We start from the raw sequence: 13,353 nt of genomic DNA, 5'->3' as shown, positions 1-13,353 counted from the left end.
GAAAAAACGACATAGCATCGTAAGGCGTTTTTAGCAACAAAAAAAAAGTCATAGTATAGTAAGGCGTTTTTAGCCCGAAAAAAACGACATGGTATAGTAAGGCATTTTTAGCTAAAAAAAACGACACACGTTTTTAGGCCGAGAAAAACGACATAGTATAGTAAGGTGTTTTTAGGCCGAAAAAAAACGACATAGTATGGCTCGATGGTCGTCAATCCATCGAGCCAGATTTGAACCAGCGACCTAAGGATGTCTGTATGCGCCACTACAGTCCTCCGCTCTACCAGCTGAGCTATCGAAGGGTACAAGAAGCAACTTTTAAATGTGCATAAAGGCTTTACAAAGTGAGTGCAGAACAAGAATTAGAACATCTTCTCAGTGTGAAGTCAATCGTTCAAGCCGGATTTGAACCAGCGACCTAGGGATGTCAGTTTGCGCAACTACAGTCCTCCGCTCTACCTGCTGAGCTATCAAAAACGCCTTACTATACATGGTGGTTTTTTTCGGTCATTTTTTTTGGCTAAAAACGCCTTCCTATACATAGTCTTTTTTTTTCGGCTAAAAACGCCTTACTATTCATGGTAATTTTTTTTCAGCTAAAAACGCCTTACTGTACATGGTCGTTTTTTTCGGCTAAAAACGCCATTCTATACATGGTCGTTTTTTTTTCCGGCTAAAAACGCCTTACTATACATGGTCATTTTTTTCGGCTAAAAACGCCTTACTATACATGGTCGCTTTTTTCTGTCATTTTTTTCGGCTAAAAATGCCTTACTATAGATGGTCGATTTTTTCGGCTAAAAACGCCTTCCTATACATGGTCGTTTTTTTCGGCTCAAAACGCCTTCCTGTACATAGTTGTTTTTTTACGGCTAAAAACACCTTACTATACATGGTCATTTTTTTCGGCTAAAAATTTCGTCCAAAAACGCCATACTGAACATGGTCGTTTTTTTCAGCTAAAAATGCCTTATTATATATACATGGTCGTTTTTTTTCGGCTGAAAACGGCTTACTATACATAGTCGTTTTTTTCGACTAAAAACGCCTTCCTATATATGGTCGTTTTCTTTGACTGATAACGCCTCACTATACATGGTCGTTTTTTTTTTCAGCTAAAACGCCTTACGATATCATGGTCGTTTTTTTGCAGCTAAAAACGCCTCACTATACGTGGTCGTTTTTTCGGCTAAAAATGCTTTTCTATACATGGTAATTTTTTCCGGCTAAAAACACCTTCCTGTACATGGTTGGGGGTTTTTTCGGCTAAAAACGCCTTACTATATTTACATGGTCGTTTTTTCAGCTGAAAACGGCTAACTATACATGGTTGTTTTTTTGGCTACAATGCCTTACTATCCATGGTCTAACCAAGCTGCTCGGAGATGGTCTTGTTGTTACTTTAAACATGCTTGCCGAATACGTTCCTTCTAATCTCTAGAGACAACTTCTGCCTTAGTTTCATCTGGTCCATGTTTAGTGTGGTAGCCACCGTGTCAACAAACATCGCTTGTCATCGTTTAAATAGGTCGATTGATGCTTACCTTTGAAGTTTGGAAGATTGTGATGCTCCTAAGCCGTTCTTGGTTGAATATCCCTTTGTAGTCAAAATATTTACGATAAGACAATTCATGAGCAAGGTCTGATTTTGAACGATTCATTTTCATCAACGCCATTAAAACGTCTTTATTCAAGGCCGACATTTTTTTATCTTCTTCCGCATTCAAACGACGACAGCGGCTAAGAGAGCAAACACAGCTGCGGCGCCTAATCCAAGTGCATCACGCGTTCATGAGGAAGAAGGGTGCCTTGCGGTGGCAACGCCGCTTATTAGCCGATTACGCACCGTCTGTGTGGCCCATTCCAACGACTTTGTGAGGGCGCCAAATGTATTCATGCTAATTACAGGCCGCACCGAGTTTCATTTTGGATTCACGGTGCCATTGAGTTGATTACGTTCATTATCATCATTATTATTATGATGCCGTCGTTTTTCTCCATGCGGCAGGCACATTTGATGAAGAGGGGAAGAAAAAAAAAATCAACGGGTTGGTTTGGAGACCCTCATTGGAAATCCAAACTTTTGTAACAAACAGAATTTGAAAACCCCAACCATGGATGCAAAATTCTAATTTGAATCCGTATCGCTTATTTGAATCCCTAACTTTCTTGAAAACCTTCTTTGAAACCCTGATTTCAAAACCGATTCCATGTACGGAACCCAAGCCTTGGCTTCAAATCTTTATTTGAAACCCAAACGTTGGCTTCAACCCCCCATTTGAAAAGCGAAGCCCTTGCATAAATCACTTGGCTCCAATTTGAGACCTAAAACTGGTCTGCAACCCAAAGGTGAACCCTTATCTCTTGCTTGAAACCCTGCCCGTGACTAGAAACCTTAACTATGTCTTTATACCCTGACGTGAATCCCAATTATTTGTTTGAATCCCTCATTTTGGCCTGATTTGAAACAATCATTTGACCACTCTTCTGCATGGAGACATGTTTTGCTCTCTCTCTCTCTCAAATGTATTTTTTTTGGGCTTCGTATTGATTGAAATATTAAATATTAACAAGACGCTATTCTCGCCCCTGGCCTTTGTCCTTGTTGCTGAAATTTTCATCAGAATTTTATGTAGTTATTTTTATTTATTCATTTATTTTTGGGCCCCAGTCAACCTGCGTCAGAGTGGCTCATTCAACGTCAAGAGCGAGCTCTTAATTAGCTTCTCTTCAATATGCTGGGCCATGTGTCCACTCTCTTTGTGCATACCTGTCTGCCCTTTTTTGTTGTTGTTTATCACTGTGTGTGTGTGTGTGTCAGCATCCTATTCAGCATTCTCTTGCCAAGTTATTTTCTTGTTTCCATGGAGACTGCTTTTGCCAGCGGCGGCTGGCCCGCAGTAGACAAAGAAGGGGAGCGAGAGGAAGACGGATTTCTTGTTGCGCTGCTTGTTAATGAGCTTTGTAAGGAAGAATCTCTTGCTGTGGCCGCAACCGTAATGAGACGCGCTGCATTATATGTGGCTTCAGTGCATGCGCCGCATCTTATGGGCGAGGGGACGCCGCACGGGGAGAAGAGAGCAATCGATGGGGTTCGTTAGCGCAAAGAAGCCCCGCTTTCAAATACACGTTCATGCCGTCGATCGTGCCGGCGCGGTGCACGTTTCGCGACCTGGGACGAGAAGCATTAAGAAAATGAAAGCGACGCACATTTGAACCCAAAAGTCGGCTTCAAGCATGATCTTGAAACACAAACTCTGGTTTGAGGCGCCCATTTGAACAGTTGGCATGTCGTAGATTTGGCACCTGGGCCTTCGTTCCATCAACGTCTAGCAAGTCCAATCCTCGAAACTACAACAAGCAGTTCTCACTTATTATTGGTCTCAAAACTTGAACTAAAATACAGCGTACTCACCAGAGATGCGTTTTATTTAGAGACAAAAATCCATCTGCAAGCTAAGGTGGAAAGAGTGAGCGAGCTGCTGGCGGTCTGGAAGTGGCTCGTCAACCTGGCGCTCGCTCTGATCAACCAGTCGGAGATGACATCAGGAACGTGACTTCTTCGCAACGGCGTGTTACTCTTGAACTCATCATCTCAAAAGCAGCTTCTATGTTTATCCTTGTGTAGTGTCAGGATCTGCGTCAATTATTCTTTTGAGCGTTGGATGCTAACTGCAGGTGGAGATTCCGGGGTAGATTCAGCAAAGCTCCTGAAGCTCAAGGAAGCAAGTCAGGGTGAAGCGGCGGACACCTCGTGTCGCTGCTTGATCGGTTGTTTTTCCTCTGTGTTTCTAAAAAAATTCTAACAAGAGATGGGGCCAAAAATTGTTTTTTGGGGTTGTTGTTTTTTTTTTTCATGGATCATTTGACCAAAGGTACTTTTGTTGGGTTTATACAGACAATTTTAAAACTACTTTTTTTTTAAAGGGAGTAAAACCATCCAAGCAGCCATTAAATAAACGTAAGTGATTAAGGATGGCTGATTACCGATATTAAATATTTGATATTATTAGCAAGCCGATACTGGCCCTATTTTCTGCTATCGGGTACTGATGGTGGCTGCCGATACCAACCACCAATACTTAAGGCATAAAATTTTTTTGTTTTTTAAAAACATTCAAATCTGACCACGAATACGTGCTCCTCTTCAGAAGCTGCCGCTACACTGCGGGAGATTCATCAACCGTCATCTGGGTCAGAGAGAGAGAGAGAAAAAAAAGGGCACTGGTGAGAAACAACTCTGAACATCCCTTTTAGTGATAAGAATGAAAAGGCTACGCCTCGGTTCAAACAAATGATGTCGCGTATTGAATATGAAGTGAGTGATGCAGAAAGGGCTTACATGCTCAGTCTGCTTGGACTCTTTTGCATCTCCATCTACTTCATAAAGGCCCCCCTCCTAACCCCTCCCCCACCCCCGCTTCACTTGATACTTTTTTTTTTCATTTTGATTTGTGCTGAAAGCTTAATACATCTTTTTATTCTAAAATGCAATTCCACCGTTAGCTTGTTATCTCGTGTTCAATTCAATTGTTGGGGGGGGGGGGGGGGGCTCGTTTAAAATGGACAACAGGTCGATTTGCTCTTCTGGCATTAGTGACACTTTTTTGGATTTAGTCCCTCAAAGCAGCACTGGAAGGCAATCGGCATTTGTGGAATTGCGGAAGGAAGCTATCTGGGTTCGAAAGTACACCACCTCGAAAGCTCATTACACGCTGATCACATTAATTAGAGATGTAATCACCTAATTAAAGTTCTTTGTCTGGTTTGGTTGATCCAAGCAGGTTAAAAAAAAAAAAAAAACAGCAAGTGAACTGTTGTTTGACAAAACCCAAATGCTCTCGCCCGATCTGCCACTTTGGATCGCGTTGCAGTCATTTGACGTGATGCATTCCGACAGTCTTTAACTAATCTTCCAACTCTGAGAAAATTACAGACTCCCGCATAAGTCGTTGCTGTTTTTCCTCATCTACGCGGGTTAATTAGCGCCGTGTATTTTCTATCGTGTCGCCGGAGCTACAGACGCACAACACACGGCAACGGATAAACAATGCAGAGCGGGAGAGCGCAAGATTAACATTCATTTGTCTCGCCATCATGCGGCGAGGGGCCGCACGAGGTTGCCACGCCAATTTCAAACAAATCAAAAACACACCGGCCATCACAAGACAATTTAGACAAAGAAGAGAAAGAAGGAAGCCGCTTAAGTTGCCTTTGCTCACCGCAAATAGTTGGAAGGATGAGTCTCAATTGTACTAAATTGTGAATGTGACGGATGGCTGTTGGTCAATATGCGCCCCTACGATTGGCCGGTGACCAATCCAGGGCGCGCTGCGCCTCTCGCTCCAGATCCGCTTCATAACCCGAGTGAGAAGTATTTTCAAGTCTCATTCGGGAATTTCTCGTTTTAAGATGCAATGCAATAATGTGTTCCTTCTCTCCCAAACCTCTTAGCTGACCAATCAATGTCTCACAAAAGATAAATACAATATACATTTTAATCCACACATCCCCGGGCGCCGTGTAATTTGGAGTAGAAATGGAGTCCAAAGATTTTCGCCTCTAGATATAATGTGCAGCATTGAGTCCAAAGGTCTTTAACATCTCCCATGATGGATGCCAAAAGGGCTTGAGGAGCAACGTAGCACCTCCCTCCTCCCTCCTCCTCCTCGACCAGCTCTTTAGAAAGAGATATTAGTTGCCCTTCCACGGGAGGCCCCGCCCCATGGCCTCGTTGTCAGCTTCCCGACATGCTTTCATCTGTTCAAGAGCCTCTGGTGCAAAGTTCCACTTTCCAACATCTGCTACTCAACACGGGTCCCTCCTTAAACTGCATGCGCAACTAGCAACTCGGCATTTATATGTAAAAGAAATATTCACTCATTTGGAATCTAATGTCCACCGTCTGTAGTGTCGTACACACATTTTCAATGAGACGGGTCTGGACTGCTGGCAGGCCAGTCGAGTACACTGGCGCTTTTACGACGTAACTCATGGCTCGGCATTGTCTTGATGACATGCTTCCCCAAATATTAGTTCACTCATCAGTTGGGACGATCTTAACTCAAGGTTCATCGAGCTACGATGTTAAAATTGTCAAAGGGGAAACTTCGGAAAGAAACTTGTTTGAGTCCGACGACGCGTTTTCAAACGTGCCCTGCCAAAAGCTTTCAAAGCGGCGACAGTTTGGAAGGACGACGTGTTTTTGCCCCGCTGCGGTAAACTTTAGCTCAAATGTGTTTTGTTTCCACAAATTTGCTCGATGATGTGTTTTCATCGGCCTCGTCAGGACTGCAAAAGGCGTGATGGCCATGTTTTTTGTTGGTTACTCACAGAAGATGATGTTTCACACTTTTCTCGTCAGGAGATGTTGACAAATAGCGGCGCGATGAAATGTCGTCTGGCGATGCTTTTAAAACTTGATGGCAGAAGTGTTTGTCCCCCGCGCCCCCCGCCCCACCCCTCCCCTCATCCTGATTGATCCGAGGCGCCCCAGCTGCCACTAATTTCGCTGAAATGCCGGATGAGGTGACAGCGGATGCTGATAAAAGGTGTTACTCTGGAGGTGTCACAGCCCATACAAATGTGAACATTCACCTGAAGAATTACTTACTGAAAAGTAGTCCGCAGCATCATTTTGTTTGCACTATGAAGACTTGCTTTGTAAAATTAAAACGGATTGTGCATTTAATTCCTTTCAAATGATCCTTCTCTTGCAAAATAAAGTATGACGTCTTTCCACCGTCGATGTGATTATATTCTGTGTCATCCTCCCAAATTACGCTCTTTTCATAATATAATATAATGACGATAATTTAGTTCCATTTTTGGGATATTATGTATCCTCACCAACATCAACTCAGCGTTTTATTGTCAAACTGCCATTCTAGCTAAATTGCAACTTTTTTGGGTGTAAAATTGCTTTTTTGTGGAATTTCTTTCATTTCAAATCATTAGATGACCACCTTTTCTTTTGTAAATGCATGTAGAAAGTAAATTGGAGAAAGAAGCAACAACAACAATAAAAGGGGGGGGGGGGTGTTTTGTTTGGCGCCGGAACAGATTCATGTCATTTCAATTCATTTCAATGGGGAAATATGATTTAAGATGCCGATGTTGTGCGTTATCAGTGTGGTCACGGAGCAAATTAAACTGGTACTGTGAGTCAAGTGCAGCGGGGAATGCATCGATCGCCACATGTCGGCCTGCGTCGCAAAGGGAATAAAGCAAAGCAAGGAGCAGCCGTCAATGGCCCCCGTTGTGCCGCGTGGCCTCTGGCGGCTACGCTACCAGAACGCATGGAGAGAAAAGTCATAAAAGGCCGAGAGTTGACAGCAGCACTCTCGGAGGAGAAAATCAAAGCCGTCATCGCAACGCCGCAATCAAACCCTCGACAGACGCGTCATCATCCGCTCACCGGTTCGGGTCCTAACGTCAGTGCGTGCCTTCATCGGCTGCGTGTTTGCTTTTGTGTGGGATTCATGTAATCCACATGCAATGAATCTGTTTGCAGATGTAGGGGGGGGGGGGAATTTAAAAGGCACGCTTGTTCTATTTAATTTCACAGCAAACAAGTTAACGAGCGGGTCTTATTCAGAGAAAAGACGGCAATTACATTTGCGGCACCAGTTCAAGACGACAACATTTTGATAATGATGACAACAAACCACTGCAGCAGTCTCGATGCAAACAAAGACCAAGTGCGGTGGACCCCCGTGTTTAGTGATCGTCACTGGCGCAGCTAAGGGGGGGGGGGACGATGAACTATGCGGCTTTTAATGTCATGTGGTTTATTTATAAGATTTTACTGATGAGCTCCAAGCCACCAATAGAGTTACAGACATCTGACTGATGAAATTACCGAACTCGTTACTGCAGAACAAAAGCAGGAAATCAATAAAAAATGGGGGAAAAAATGCCCAAAATGTTGACAAAGCTTCAACATTCAGTTGCAGTGGCAAAAAGGACCGTGCCCCCCAGAAAACGAAAAGCATCTGCACAAAATGTCAGGTGATAATCAATCAACAGATCCCGGTGGATCTACGTTCCTCCGCTCACCTATGGCCATGAGCTGTGGGTCATGCCCGACAAAAACGGATACGAGCGGCCGAAATGAGTTTCCTCCGCAGGGTGCCCGGGCTCTCCCTTAAGGTGAGAAGCTCGGTCATCCGGGAGGAGCTCAGAGTCGAGCCGTTTCTCCTCCACGTCGAGAGGAGCCGGACGAGGTGGCTCGGGCACTTGATTAGGATGCCCCCTTGGTGCCTCCCTGGAGGCGGGGGGGGGGGGGGGTATTCCAGGCACGTCCCACTGGTAGGAGGCCCCGGGGACAACCCAGGACACGCTGGAGCGATGCCTTGGGATCTCCCGGGAAGACCTGGATGAAGTGCCTGGGGAGGGCGAAGTCTGGCTTCCCTGCTAAAGCTCTTGCCCCAGCGACCCGACCCCGGATAAGCCGCAGAGAATGGATGGATGGATAATGCTTCCCAACCTTTAGTGAGCCAAGGCACATATTTGACATGAATCAAATCTCATGGCACACCATCAAAGAAAAACGGAGGAGAAGCGGCAGTGAAACAGGCCAAAAATGCAGATGCCAGGCAGGGCAAAGGACTAGTTGCATGTCATTTGTGGTTTAACCAAATCTGAGAGTGTAGAAATAACTCCTATATCCAGATTTAAGCATTTGTACGGAGGGAGCTAATTCCATTTCTGTGATTAAAGGCATTACGAAGTACTGGAGTCGCCTCGAGAACCAAGATGCCGACTTTCTTAGTTTTACGAGCCAGAATCTTCTGAGCGTGAGGCTCGGAATGTAGGAGCTAAAATGAACTTAAATGGCTCATTTCTTGCGGATCTCTCATGGCGCACATCTGTGCCACGGCACAGTGGTTGGAAATCTCTGGTATGCATCGCAAAAAAGGAAGAATAAAAACACAACCAAGTGACATACAGTATATATTTAACTTTTTTTTTTTAAGTTATGGAAAGGTAAATGAAAATGGAATGAATGGATGTCGGAATGCTAATTTTCAATGTAAGTTGCAGTTCTGGGTCATTCAGTTCACTGAACATGAACGCAGCTGAAGGTGACGCGGCAAAGGGCTTTTTCATCAAGCCGAGAGCATTCCAATCTGTGAATTAACGAGCGGAGGTAGTAATCCTCCGCCGCCGCGGCTCTTCAGTAAATGATCTCGCAGCCGCTTGCTTGTTAGCCACGAGAGTGTCGGAGGTGAGTGCTTGTGTAAACTTGTGGATGATGGCGCTCAAAAGCTGTTGGCTGCCGCCACTTCTTGGCCGAGCCGCGCCCGCTCGCTCGCCCGGCCGGTCTGCTGCTTCACTGGGCGGATATAGAACTTCACGCTCCATTTGCACTTAAATACACTCTGTTTAATTTGATGTGCCCACCTTGACGCTGCTTGACATGCCGTGCCTTGCCCGGAGGCTTTTAGACAGTCCTAGTTGCACAGTGCTTGGCTCACTCGTCTGTGCTTGGGAATTCATACGTTGTAAAATGATCGCAAATCTTTCTTGGAGCATTTTGACATTTTGGCTGGAATGGCCATCAGGCGTAGCGGGCAGATGTCCGGTGGGCTGGTGTCTTCAGAGGGAAATGCAGTGCAATTATTATTTCTTTGCAATTAATTAGTCTTCCATTCATCCATTTTTTTTTTACCCGCTTATCGTCACGAGGGTCGCGCTCGTGCTGGAGTCGATCGCAGCCGGTTTTCTCCCACATTCCCCAAAACATGTACGGCAGGTTAACGGAACACTCTAAATTGTCCCGAAGTGTGAGTGTGAGCGTAAATGGTCGTAGGTCTATGTATGAATAGCGATTGACTGGCAACCGGTTCAGGCCTATCCCAGCCGTCTTGGGGCAGTAGGCAGGGGGACATCCTGAACTGGTTGCCAGCCAACAATTTAGAGTGTTCAATCAGCCTGCCATGCATGTTTTTGGAATATGGGAGGAAACCGGAGTACCCGGAGAAAACCCACGCAGGCACGGGGAGAACATGCAAACTCGACACAGGAAGGCCGGAGCTGGAATCGAACTCGATACCTCTGCACTGTGAGGTTGACACACTAACCACTGGGGCACCGTGCCGCCTGCTTAAAATACATCTCGTATTTATTACATATTAGAATTTCACATTTTGGTCGACATTTTAGAAAGGATCATGGAAGTTAACATCTTTGAGCTGCTTTCGCGGGCCCTAGAAAATGATGTGGCGGGCCAGATGTGGCCCCCGGGCCTTGAATTTGACATTGTGTCCTAAAACCATCTTTCGTCATCTAATTTCCCAAGTGGCAAACAACGGCAAGCTGTTCAATGAGAAAAAAGGCAATCAGCAAAAGTACAGTTAGAAGACTTGAAATCGGCTTTAATTGAAAGTTTGCGCTAATTGGATATGGCATCATTAAATTGCCGTTCCCCGGGCTGACACGTTACGGAATCGATAATGAGGTCGGCGCCTCTGACTCAGCGGGACGGCAAGCGAAAGACGCGGACGCTGATGGACGCCGGCGTTCCCGATAAAGACGAGATTGTTGCGTGCAACACAACAAAGCTCATTTGGGGAGCGAGGAGCCATTTTTCGGCCGGGGATGCGGCACGCTAGCGGCCCGTTTCTTTTTTTTTGTTGTTTTTCCCCCTCAGTTAATAACGCCGTACGTTATAATCTATGCAGATAGCCACCGAGCGTGAAATCAATTTAAGAGCACAGGAAGTGCGAGAACAAACGCGACCCGAGTGGAATGTTTGAATTTCAATGTTTTCTCATTCAATAAAACATTCATGCGCGCGGTAATTTAATATACGGCGAGGAGGGGGCATCCGTCCTGACATTTTTTTATTTATTTTTTGGTTGAGGTTACACAGGGAAATCTAATAATATTGGGAATTGGCTAAACCGCGAGTGATGCGTTAAATATTGATTATCATGAATCAAGAAAGTGATGCCACGCAGGCCAGCCAGAATTCTTTGTCATATTTAGAATAATTAAATTTTTTTTTGGGGGGGGGGGATCATGAGAACATGTGATTGCACCAGTCAAGGCAAATATTGACGCAATAATTTGAAAGGCCGTTTGACACTTAGAAAGTACACGTTTGCGATCATCAACTTCATGTCTTGGCACGATTTGCCATTTTGCACGCGCGGGAAGCTGAATTCAAGAGCGGCACCTTGATTTAAAAAAAAAAAGCAGTGCTCCCACAGTTCCCGTAAAAAGGTAACTTCATTACGCTACAAATTACTTGAGAGAAAAAGCCCGCTCAACACAAACATTTGTATTCATCGGAAGTCCATTTTTAAGAGTCACGTTTAAAGATACATTTTTTTCTGAAAAAAATAAAATAAAAAGTGTACAACCAACCTTAATATTGGCATCTTTTGCTAACACCAACTCAACACGGGGACTGTATTTACATTTATTGAAAACGTAAACGTCCCTCCTTCCTTCTTTAGGTACGTTCACGTGAGACGTCAAGGTGCTCAAAACGCGACTCGGCGCATAAGGTGACGTACTGAGTAACACAACGCCTATTGAATTATCACAATGCACAATCTTTTGAATTATTTAATAATGTACAACACTGAAGATAGTTTTCAAAAAAAAAAAAAAGTGGGGTGTTTTAGGGCCCCGGAACGGATTGATGGCACGTCTATTCATTTCAACGGCGGCAGGTTTTACGCAACAAATGAAAGCACCCTTATTGATGTATTTTATTTTCCAAGCAAGGATTTGATAACTTTGGTCGGATGTTTGGAAAAAAACAAAAGCAAAATGCAATCGTGTCCTTACATTTATTTTATATTTTAGTACAGGAAAGCTAACACCGAAACATCATTAAAGCAAGACTTGTGTTGCTTTCAAAGGATGTCTGGCGACATCCACAGAGAGGAGCGCGCTGCCTTTTTTTTGGGAGGCAGTCTAGCCGACACTTTTTTTTTTTTTTCATGCAAACAATTTTTGCATGATTCTCCTTCGGAAAAGGACTATTTTTTTTCCCCCATACTTTCTTCTCCTCAAAATCACAGCAAAGTGTATTCCCTCGTTATTGCAAGCACCTTTCATCCCATTTGCGCTCCCCGAAAAAGCAGGCAGAGCTCACGCATGCTGATCACACCCCTCGATGTTAATCTTGCAAGTCACCTTTTTCTTTTTTTTTTTTTGGAGGGGGGGGGGGGATGGTAATGATGCGACGGGTCATTATGTGAATGTGCTCGCTACGCCTCGGAACAACCTGAAAGCCCGCCATGAGTTTCATGGGCTCATTTTTGGGGATTATAGGATTTTATTTTTTTTTCTCCCCCCCCCTTCTACTTTTTGCACCTTTGAAAATGCTGGCAGATGGCATGAGGCGACGCGCTCGCTGAGAGCACATCACGCATTGATACATGTGCAGCACATTGCGCACATGGAGGATGAAGAAAGTATCATAAACAGCCAAGGTTTATTTGGAAAATGAAAACGTGTTTTACTCGCTACGGTACAGTAGGACCACCCATTAAATCATAAAAATGACGTCAAAGTAGCCTCGTCGACAATCACTTTGATTCAAAGTCACTCACTGCCACATCGTTTGAGAGCATTTTGCTCTTTCAAGACTCACAAAATATTGTGCGGGGCCAGAATGAGAAAAAAAAATGGTAGATGCCCTTCTTTCGCCGCGCATGAAATATTTGTTGCGTGCTTTTTCTGTTCTTATAATCAGCAGCAGAACAATAGGTCGGTTTCTGACCAAAAAGCGGAGAACACAAGCTTTTAGTGAAAATAAACCCGGCGAGCAGAACAGTTGGACACCTCCAACTATCAAAAAACAAAAACAAGCCTGAGGGAAAAAAAAAATAAAAAAATGTTGCGGCTATATCGCACTCAATATAATATCAATAAAAAAAAAAAAAAAGAAATAAATGACAGAGCACAGCTTGAGCCCGTCGTTCTGCGTGCGGTAGGCACAGGCGAGGGTATGACATGAGATTTGTGCCACAAGCGTCCTTCACCCGTCTGTGAAATAAACGTGAATTTGTTGAATTTATTCCGCTTTATTTCATCAAGTGGTTGCAGAAAATAAAATGATCTATCTCCCGCTACATTTTTAAACTAAACTATAAATCTTTAAAAAAAATGGACACCCTATTTTTTTTTCCGTGTTACGCATAAAGCGGTGTTCTTATAACCACATATTTTGAATGGGATGTTTCCTCTTGACAACCGGTTCATTGTTTTTTTTTTAAACCTTTTAATCAATGTGATCGTTTTTCTCATTTTAAATATGTAAAAAAAAAAATGTAACCAATCAAGATGTACATTGTGATTCGCTCAGCCCGCCGAAGCACATTATGTTGAAAA

At 44.0% G+C, this 13,353-nt stretch overlaps 1 non-coding gene across 1 annotated transcript; it reads right to left on the bottom strand.

The window, feature by feature from the left end:
* Positions 1–215: 215 nt before the first annotated feature.
* Positions 216–302, bottom strand: trnay-gua (transfer RNA tyrosine (anticodon GUA)). The gene is given in 2 exon segments: positions 216–251; positions 266–302. It is a non-coding gene; the product is annotated as a tRNA-Tyr (tRNA).
* Positions 303–13,353: the final 13,051 nt, after the last annotated feature.

The sequence above is a fragment of the Hippocampus guttulatus genome, chromosome 4 (genome assembly GCF_054856545.1).
Source record: "Hippocampus guttulatus isolate MCC_2025c chromosome 4, RoL_Hgut_1.0, whole genome shotgun sequence".
Lineage (NCBI taxonomy): Eukaryota > Metazoa > Chordata > Actinopteri > Syngnathiformes > Syngnathidae > Hippocampus > Hippocampus guttulatus.
This window is presented reverse-complemented; position numbering and strand designations above follow the sequence as displayed.